This window comes from Triticum aestivum, chromosome 4D (assembly GCF_018294505.1).
Source record: "Triticum aestivum cultivar Chinese Spring chromosome 4D, IWGSC CS RefSeq v2.1, whole genome shotgun sequence".
Lineage (NCBI taxonomy): Eukaryota > Viridiplantae > Streptophyta > Magnoliopsida > Poales > Poaceae > Triticum > Triticum aestivum.
This window is the reverse complement of record NC_057805.1, coordinates 514,857,421-514,866,785: the sequence shown is the minus strand read 5'-3', so window position 1 is coordinate 514,866,785 and position 9,365 is coordinate 514,857,421.

The following is a 9,365-nucleotide window of genomic DNA, read 5'->3' as shown; positions in this document are numbered from 1 at the left end:
TGTTCTGATACATGGATTCTATCTCGGATTTCATGGCCTCGAGCCATTCGTCGGAATATGGGCCCACCATCGCTTCTCCATAGCTCGTAGGTTCATTGTTGTCTAGCAACATGACTTCCAAGACAGGATCACGCATTACTCTGAAGTAGTGCGCATCCTCGTCGTCCTACGAGGTTTGGTAGTGACTTGATCCGAAGTTTCATGATCACTATCATAAGCTTCCACTTCAATTGGTGTAGGTGCCACAGGAACAACTTCCTGTGCCCTGCTACATACTAGTTGAAGCGACGGTTCAATAACCTTATCAAGTCTCCACCATCCTCCCACTCAATTCTTTCGAGAGAAACTTTTCCTCGAGAAAGGACTCGTTTCTAGAAGCAATTACTTTTGCTTCCAGATCTGAAATAGGAGGTATACCCAACTGTTTTTGGGTATTCTATGAAGATGCATTTATCCGCTTTGGGTTCGAGCTTATCAGCCTGAAACTTTTTCACATAAGCATCGCAGCCCCAAACTTTTAAGAAACGACAACTTAGGTTTCTATAAACGGTGTCGTCTCAACGGAATTGCGTGGTGCCCCTTTTAAAGTGAATGCGGTTGTCTCTAATGCCTAACCCATAAACGATAGTGGTAATTGATAAGAAACATCATGGTATGCACCATATCCAATAGGGTGCAGTTATGATGTTCGGACACACCATCACACTATGGTGTTCCAGGCGGTATTAATTGTGAAACACTTTCCACAATGTCTCAATTGTGTGCCAAACTCGTATCTCAGATACTCATCTCTATGATCATATCACAGACATTTTATCCTCTTGTCACGACGATCTTCAACTTCACTCTGAAATTACTTGAACCTTTCAATAATTCAGACTAGTGTTTCATCAAGTAAATACACTCAGCATCTACTCAAATCATCTGTGAAGTAAGAACATAACGATATCCACTGCATGCCTCAGCACTCATTGGACCGCGTACATCAAAATGTATTACTTCCAATAAGTTGCTCTCTTGTTCCATCTCACTGAAAACGAGGACTTTCAGTCATTTTGCCCATGTGGCATGATTTGCATGTCTCAAGTGATTCATAATCAAGTGAGTCCAAACGATCCATCTGTATGGAGTTTCTTCATGCATATATACCAATAGACATGGTTCGCATGTCTCAATCTTTTCAAAAACGAGTGAGTCCAAAGATCCACCTACATGGAGCTTCTTCATGCGTTCTACACCAATATGACTCAAGTGGCAGTGCCACAAGTATGTGGTACTATCATTACTATCTTATATCTTTTGGCATGAACATGTGTATCACTACGATCGAGATTCATTTTAGGTGCAAGACCATTGAAGGTATTATTCAAATAAACAGAGTAACCATTATTCTCCTTAAATGAATAACCGTTTTGCGGTAAACATAATCCAATCATGTTCAACGCAAACACCAAATCTCGATGGTAGAGGGAGCATGCGATGCTTGATCACATCAACCTTGGAAACACTTCCAACACATATCGTCATCTCACCTTTAGCTAGTCTCCATTTATTCCGCAGCTTTTATTTCGAGTTACTAACACTTAGCAACCGAACCGGTATCTAATACCCTGGTGCTGCTAGGAGTACTAGTAAAGTACACATTCATATAACGTATATCCAATATACTTCTGTCGACCTTGCCTGCCTTCTCATCTACCAAGTATCTAGGGTAGTACTGCTTCAGTGACCGTTCCTCTCATTACAGAAGCACTTAGTCTCGGGTTTGGGTTCAACCTTGGGATTCTTCACTAGAGCAGCAAACGACTTGCTGTTTCATGAAGTATCCCTTTTGCCCTTGCCCTTCTTAAACTAGTGGTTTTACTAACCATCAACAATTGATGCTCCTTCTTGATTTCTACTCTCACGGTGTCAAACATCGCGAATAGCTCAAGGATCATCACAACTATCCTTGATATGTTATAGTTCATCACGAAGGTCTACTAGCTTGGTGGCAGTGACTATGGAGAACTATCACTATCTCATCTGGGAGATTAACTCCCACTCGATTCAAGCGATTGTGGCACTCAGGCAATCTGAGCACACGCTCAACGATTGAGCTTTTCTCCCTTAGTTTTCAGGCTTAAGAAACTTGTCAGAGGTCTCATACCTCTTGACGTGGGCACTAGTCTGAAATCCCAATTTCAGTCTTCGGAACATCTCACATGTTCTGCGACGTTTCAAAAACGTCTTTGGTGCCTCAATTCTAAACCGCACTGAACTATCACATAGTCATCAAAACGTGTATGTCAGATGTTTCGTAACATCTACAGACGACGCTGAGGTTCAGCACACCGAGCGGTGCATTAAGGACATAAGCCTTCTGTGCGGCAATGAGGACAATCCTCAGTTTACGGACCCAGTCCGCATAATTGCTACTACCAACTTTCAACTAAATTTTCTCTAGGAACATATCTTAACCAGTAGAACTAAAGCGCAAGCTATGACATAATTTGCAAATACCCTTTTGACTATGTTCATGATAATGAAGTTCATCTGATTATGAACTCCCACTCAGATAGACATCCCTCTAGTCATCTAAGTGAAACATGATCCGAGTTTAACTAGGCCGTGTCCGATCATCACGTGAGACGGACTAGTCAAGATCGGTGAACATCTCCATGTTGATCGTATCTTCTATACGACTCATGCTCGACCTTTCGGTCCTCCGTGTTCCGAGGCCATGTCTGTACATGCTAGGCTCGTCAAGTCAACCTAAGTGTATTGCGTGTGTTCCGAGGCCATGTCTGTACATGCTAGGCTCGTCAACACCCGTTGTATTCGAACGTTAGAATCTATCACACCCGATCATCACGTGGTGCTTCGAAACAACGAACCTTCGCAACGGTGCATAGTTAGGGTGAACACTTTCTTGAAATTATTATAAGGGATCATCTTACTTACTACCGTCGTTCTAAGCAAATAAGATGCAAAAACATGATAAACATCACATGCAATCAAATAGTGACATGATATGGCCAATATCATCATGCTCCTTTGATCTCCATCTTCGGGGCACCATGATCATCTTCGTCACCGGCATGACACCATGATCTCCATCATCATGATCTCCATCATTGTGTCTTCATGAAGTCGTCACGCCAACGATTACTTCTACTTCTATGGCTAACGCGTTTAGCAACAAAGTAAAGTAATTTACATGGCGTTATTCAATGACACGCAGGTCATGCAAAATAATAAAGACAACTCCTATGGCTCCTGCCGGTTGTCATACTCATCGACATGCAAGTCGTGATTCCTATTACAAGAATATGATCAATCTCATACATCACATATATCACATATATCTTCTGGCCATATCACATCACATAGCACTTGCTGCAAAAACAAGTTAGACGTCCTCTAATTGTTGTTGCAAGTTCTTACGTGGTTTGTAGGTTTCTAGCAAGAACGTTTCTTACCTACGTATGACCACAACGTGATTTACCAATTTCTATTTACCCTTCATAAGGACCCTTTTCATCGAATCCGTTCCGACTAAAGTAGGAGAGACAGACACCCGCTAGCCACCTTATGCAACTTGTGCATGTCAGTCGGTGGAACCTGTCTCACGTAAGTGTACATGTAAGGTCGGTCCGGGCTGCTTCATCCTACAATGCCGCCGAAACAAGAAAAGACTAGTAGCGGCAAGAAGAATTGGCAAACTCAACGCCCACAACTACTTTGTGTTCTACTCGTGCATAGTAACTATGCATAGACCTGGCTCTGATGCCACTGTTGGGAATCGTAGCATAATTTAAAATTTTCCCACGCTCACCAAGATGCATCTATGGAGTCTACTAGCAACGAGGGGAAAGGAGTGCATCTACATACCCTTGTAGATCGCGAGCGGAAGCGTTCCAATGAACGTGGATGACGGAGTCGTACTCGCCGTGATCCAAATCACCGATGACCGAGTGCCGAACGGACGGCACCTCCGCGTTCAACACACGTACGGTGCAGCGACGTCTCCTCCTTCTTGATCCAGCAAGGGGGAGGAGAGGTTGATGGAGATCCAACAGCACGACGGCGTGGTGGTGGATGTAGCGGGTCTCCGGCAGGGCTTCGCCAAGCTTCTGCGAGAGAGAGAGAGGTGTTGCAGGGGAGGAGGGAGGCGCCCAAGGCTGTAGTTTGCTGCCCTCCCTCCCCCCCACTATTTATAGGACCCCTGGGGGGGGGCGCCAGCCCTTGGAGATCAGATCTCCAAGGGGGGGCGGCGGCCAAGTGGGGGGGGGGAAGGGGTGCCTTGCCCCCCAAGGCAAGGGGGAAGCTCCCCCTAGGGTTCCCAACCCTAGGCGCATGGGGGGAGGCCCAAGGGGGGCGCCCCAGCCCACTAAGGGCTGGTTCCCTTCCACTTTCAGCCCACGGGGCCCTCCGGGATAGGTGGCCCCACCCGGTGGACCCCCGGGACCCTTCCGGTGGTCCCGGTACAATACCGGTAACCCCCGAAACTTTCCCGGTGGCCGAAACTGGACTTCCTATATATAATTCTTCACCTCCGGACCATTCCGGAACCTCTCGTGACGTCCGGGATCTCATCCGGGACTCCGAACAACTTTCGGGTTTCCGCATACACATATCTCTACAACCCTAGCGTCACCGGACCTTAAGTGTGTAGACCCTACGGGTTCGGGAGACATGCAGACATGACCGAGACGCCTCTCCGGTCAATAACCAACAGCGGGATCTGGATACCCATGTTGGCTCCCACATGTTCCACGATGATCTCATCGGATGAACCACGGTGTCGAGGATTCAATCAATCCGTATGCAATTCCCTTTGTCAAACGGTATGTTACTTGCCCGAGATTCGATCGTCGGTATCCCAATACCTTGTTCAATCTCGTTACCGGCAAGTCTCTTTACTCGTACCGCAATGCATGATCCCGTGACTAACGCCTTAGTCACATTGAGCTCATTATGATGATGCATTACCGAGTGGGCCCAGAGATACCTCTCCGTCACACGGAGTGACAAATCCCAGTCTCGATCCGTGCCAACCCAACAGACACTTTCGGAGATACCCGTAGTGCACCTTTATAGTCACCCAGTTACGTTGTGACGTTTGGCACACCCAAAGCACTCCTACGGTATCCGGGAGTTGCACGATCTCATGGTCTAAGGAAAAGATACTTGACATTGGAAAAGCTCTAGCAAACGAAACTACACGATCTTTTATGCTATGCTTAGGATTGGGTCTTGTCCATCACATCATTCTCCTAATGATGTGATCCCGTTATCAACGACATCCAATGTCCATGGTCAGGAAGCCGTAACCATCTATTGATCAACGAGCTAGTCAACTAGAGGCTTACTAGGGACATGGTGTTGTCTATGTATCCACACATGTATCTGAGTTTCCTATCAATACAATTCTAGCATGGATAATAAACGATTATCATGAATAAGGAAATATAATAATAACCAATTTATTATTGCCTCTAGGGCATATTTCCAACAGTGGCTGGTGCATGTTGTGCCCAACTACTTTGGATGAAGCAAATTCTCAAAGCCTTTGGTTGTGAGCTAACCAAGATTCCTCTTTTGTGTGACAATAAGAGTGCCATTAAGTTGGTTAACAACCCCGTAAACCACTCTCGAACAAAGCACATAGACATCCAGCATCACTTTTGGAGAGACCATGAAGCCAAAAGAGATATCATAATTCATCATGTGAGCACCGAAAAGCAACTAGCCAATATCTTCACAAAGCCCTAGATGAGTCAAGATTTTGTGCTTTGAGGAGTGAGCTAAATATCATTGATTCTTGTATCGTAGCTTGATGTCTTGCACATACTTTGTTTGACCTAGCTAGGAGAAAAGATTTGTTAAATCATTGTGTGACACTTCCAAAATCTATTTTATAATTTTCACATGTGAATATTGCTTTGTGTTGTTTGATTGAAATCTAGTCAACTGTGAAAATATTAGTGTCCATCGTAATTTTGCCCCACATGGCGTTGTGAGTGTGAGGTAGGAACTTTTTTAGTTTTCCTGCGCCGGAAGTCTCGGCTCGAGCCGGAAGTCCCGGCTCCCACCGGAAGTTCCGACGCAGATATGGGCAGCACGTCTTTGATCGTGTTTTGACTGCACTTTTGACCTAGGGTTAGAAAAACATTTTGACTGCAGCCCGACCCAGTCATTCCTCATCTCCCACCCGCCTGCCCTTGCATCCCTCCCCCCCCGCGCCGCCCCACAGCCGCCCCTGCGATCCCGAATCGCCCCACACCGTTGCTCGGCCACCGGGAGCTCTGATCCGCCGCTCGAGGAGCCCCCGCCTCCACCATGCCCTCCGCCCTCCTTCTTGTGGTAGAACCGCCTAATCTAATGTCCTCCCAAGAGTATTTGTCTTCCATTAGACACTAAGTACCCAAGAGAGTGCACTAAATCGTGTTGTTCCGTCGAGCACACCCCAAGGGAGAACTTAAAAATCCACATTTTTCCATCAGGATAATAAATGAGAGAATAATGGTTACAACTTCAAGTGAGTGTTACTGTCTAGTACGCATTTTAGTTTGCTTACTCCATGTTGAGTGTAGTTAATGAGGTATGCCCGTGTAAAACATGCAGCTTTCACTGGACAGTGCTGGTCAGCTATCCTGACAGAAGCAATGTTACTATTTGGACTCCTTGAGAAAAATGACAGAGGAGTACCAAGACATGTTAGATGTTCTTCAGAGGTAATTTCGGTCTCCCACTAAATGTTCTTCAGATGTTATTTATTTATTTATTTATTTCGGTCTTGACTAAAGTTCGTTTTGATAAACCTACGTGATTTGGACGTGCCATTACAGTTAATCAACCACAAAGTAAGTATTAGCTAGGCCCCCACATCTTTATTTCGTTCAATTCATTATTACCATGCTTGATTGTTTGATGAGTCATTTTTCTCGTAAAGTGGTGTCTGAGGCAAGGAACCGGTGAGCAACTTATGTGGATAGTACATTTGCGGGCACCTTATGAGTCAAAGTTACTCACTGAAACAAGTGAAGAAATACTCGAAATACGTATACACAAATTTATTACCATTGTGTTGATATATATACACACACTAATCACATATTCATATTTTTTTTCTTTCATTCCAAGCTTAAATGGAAGAAGAATTGGGTCCTACGATCGGAACAGATCAAAGCAATTCAAGAGGCATTGACAGGATTTATTATTGACCAGGTCATAGATCGCAATGGAAAGTACTACTATAAAGGAAAATTAGATCCCAGGCGTGATGAAGAGTTGGATTGAATGTAATCCCAAGGACATGGTGCAAGCTTTTGTTAGCTTATGTATAGTTCCATGTACAAGCTTTTGAAATATATATTTATAGTTTAATACTTTTTTGTGTGTGTATATATGTATAATTCTCGAATGGAAACTTATATGTATAGACGTATATTAGTAGCATAGAATACATATACGAAGAACTAATTGATATGAAAAAGAATTGAATTGTAAAGAAACTAAAAAAGAAATGGAAACCATAAAAGAGAAGGAAAGAAAAAGAAAACAAAAAAACATTTAGTACCGGTTGGTACGCGCCCGCACAGGGGAAAGGGCTCGAGACCCCTTCAGTCCCGGTTGGTATTACCAACCGAGACTTAAGATCCCCTTTCAGTCCTGGTTCCCTAACGCGGGACTAGGGGGTGAGGCTTTAGTCCCGGATTTGCAGAAGGGGCTCTCCAACCAGGACGAAAGGGGTTGTCCAACCGGGACTGTTGCGCCTTTCTGCACTGGTGTGACATGCCAATTTTGATGGCTCGACATGAGCTACGCAACAGAGAAATCCAATTTGCATTTGGAGAGGTGCTCCATTTCCTCCTGACATGCCAATTTCGATTGTCAATAATATATATTTGCACAAGGAAATACAAATTTATTTTGACCCGCAAGTCCACGACACAACATTAGTAAGCAGCCGGTAGGTATAGTACACCGAGCATACAATGTTATATAGTATTATTATTAGAGAGGGCTGGGAAGGATCGGATCATTGTTCTTGTTCAAGCGGGGATCATTGTCGGATCGGAACACTAGCAACAGCTTGAGTCTCAGTCTCAGAGGTGCAAACGCCTTGGCACCAGCATGCGTAATAGTGACAGAAGCCGTTACAGTTCTTGCTGCTTTCGTCAAGGGATACACGATTGCAGGCGTCGTCGTCTATGATTGCAATGCATATCCCTTTATAATTGCTGCTCGGGTGTTCGGCGTAAGTATATTTACCAACGGACGCCGACTCTGCATGGTTTAGAGCAAATTCCCTAGAGATTCCTCCCGCACAGCCTTGCTGAATTAGCTGCCAGAACTGTGACTGCAGAATGGATTTGGCCCAATGGAAATTAGCAGGTGTTAAAAGCTTGATGGTCATAAAATCAGCCCATTGAGCAGGGACAGAGATAGACTCCTGCTCATCAGAAACAGGTTGGAAGTATGTCCTCCAAGCAGTATCTCCCTCCTTGACTAGAGTGAGCATATATATATTGTTAACCAAAAAAAAAACTATCACTACCCAACAAGCAGATCCATCGGATTTGCTGCCAAGAATGCTAGGAGTATAAAAATTATGGGCAGCAGGTCACAAGTGTCGTATAGATGCCACATTATCGAGATCATTTAATACGTCCCTGCATGCGTGAGGTGGTTACTCCGTGCAATGAAAGAGCGGCAATTCCAGTTTGGCAGTGAAAAATACGCGCAACAGGTAGGCAATAGAGAGTTAATACGTCCCTGCATGCGTGAGGTGGGTACTTCGTACATGCCGTGCGCCGGTTAGGCTGGTCATAATGAGAGTATCATAGATAGTATCATGCATGCCAACTAGTCAAATTTGATGAGGTGGCATAGAATTAAATGAAGAAAGAGTGGGGTGAGTATCATATCATGATACCGTATCATATTAAATGTTGTGCTAATATGTGTCATGCATGACAATAAATTAAGTTATCTATGATACTAACACATGACACTATGCACTACGGGTGTGGTATCATACCCTAGTATCATATATATAATACTAGTATATGATACTCACCATTACGACCAACTTTAGTAAGGTTGAGTTAATACATCATCCTGTAGTGACGTCTCTCGCGCCTTGTAAAACAGTATTGAGAGAGTATATGGATTGGCTGAGAGATAGGTTGTAAAGATTCATACAACTAGCAGCCGGCTATATTATTAGCCTTACTCTGACTGAAACAAGAGATTGGATGTCATACATTTATTGCTTGCCTAGACGATCGTCCGTGTCCTCCGGACCTCCCAAGAAGATGAAGGATGGAGCGAGAGAATCGATCACGATGACCCAGCAAAAGGCAGGTGAATAATAG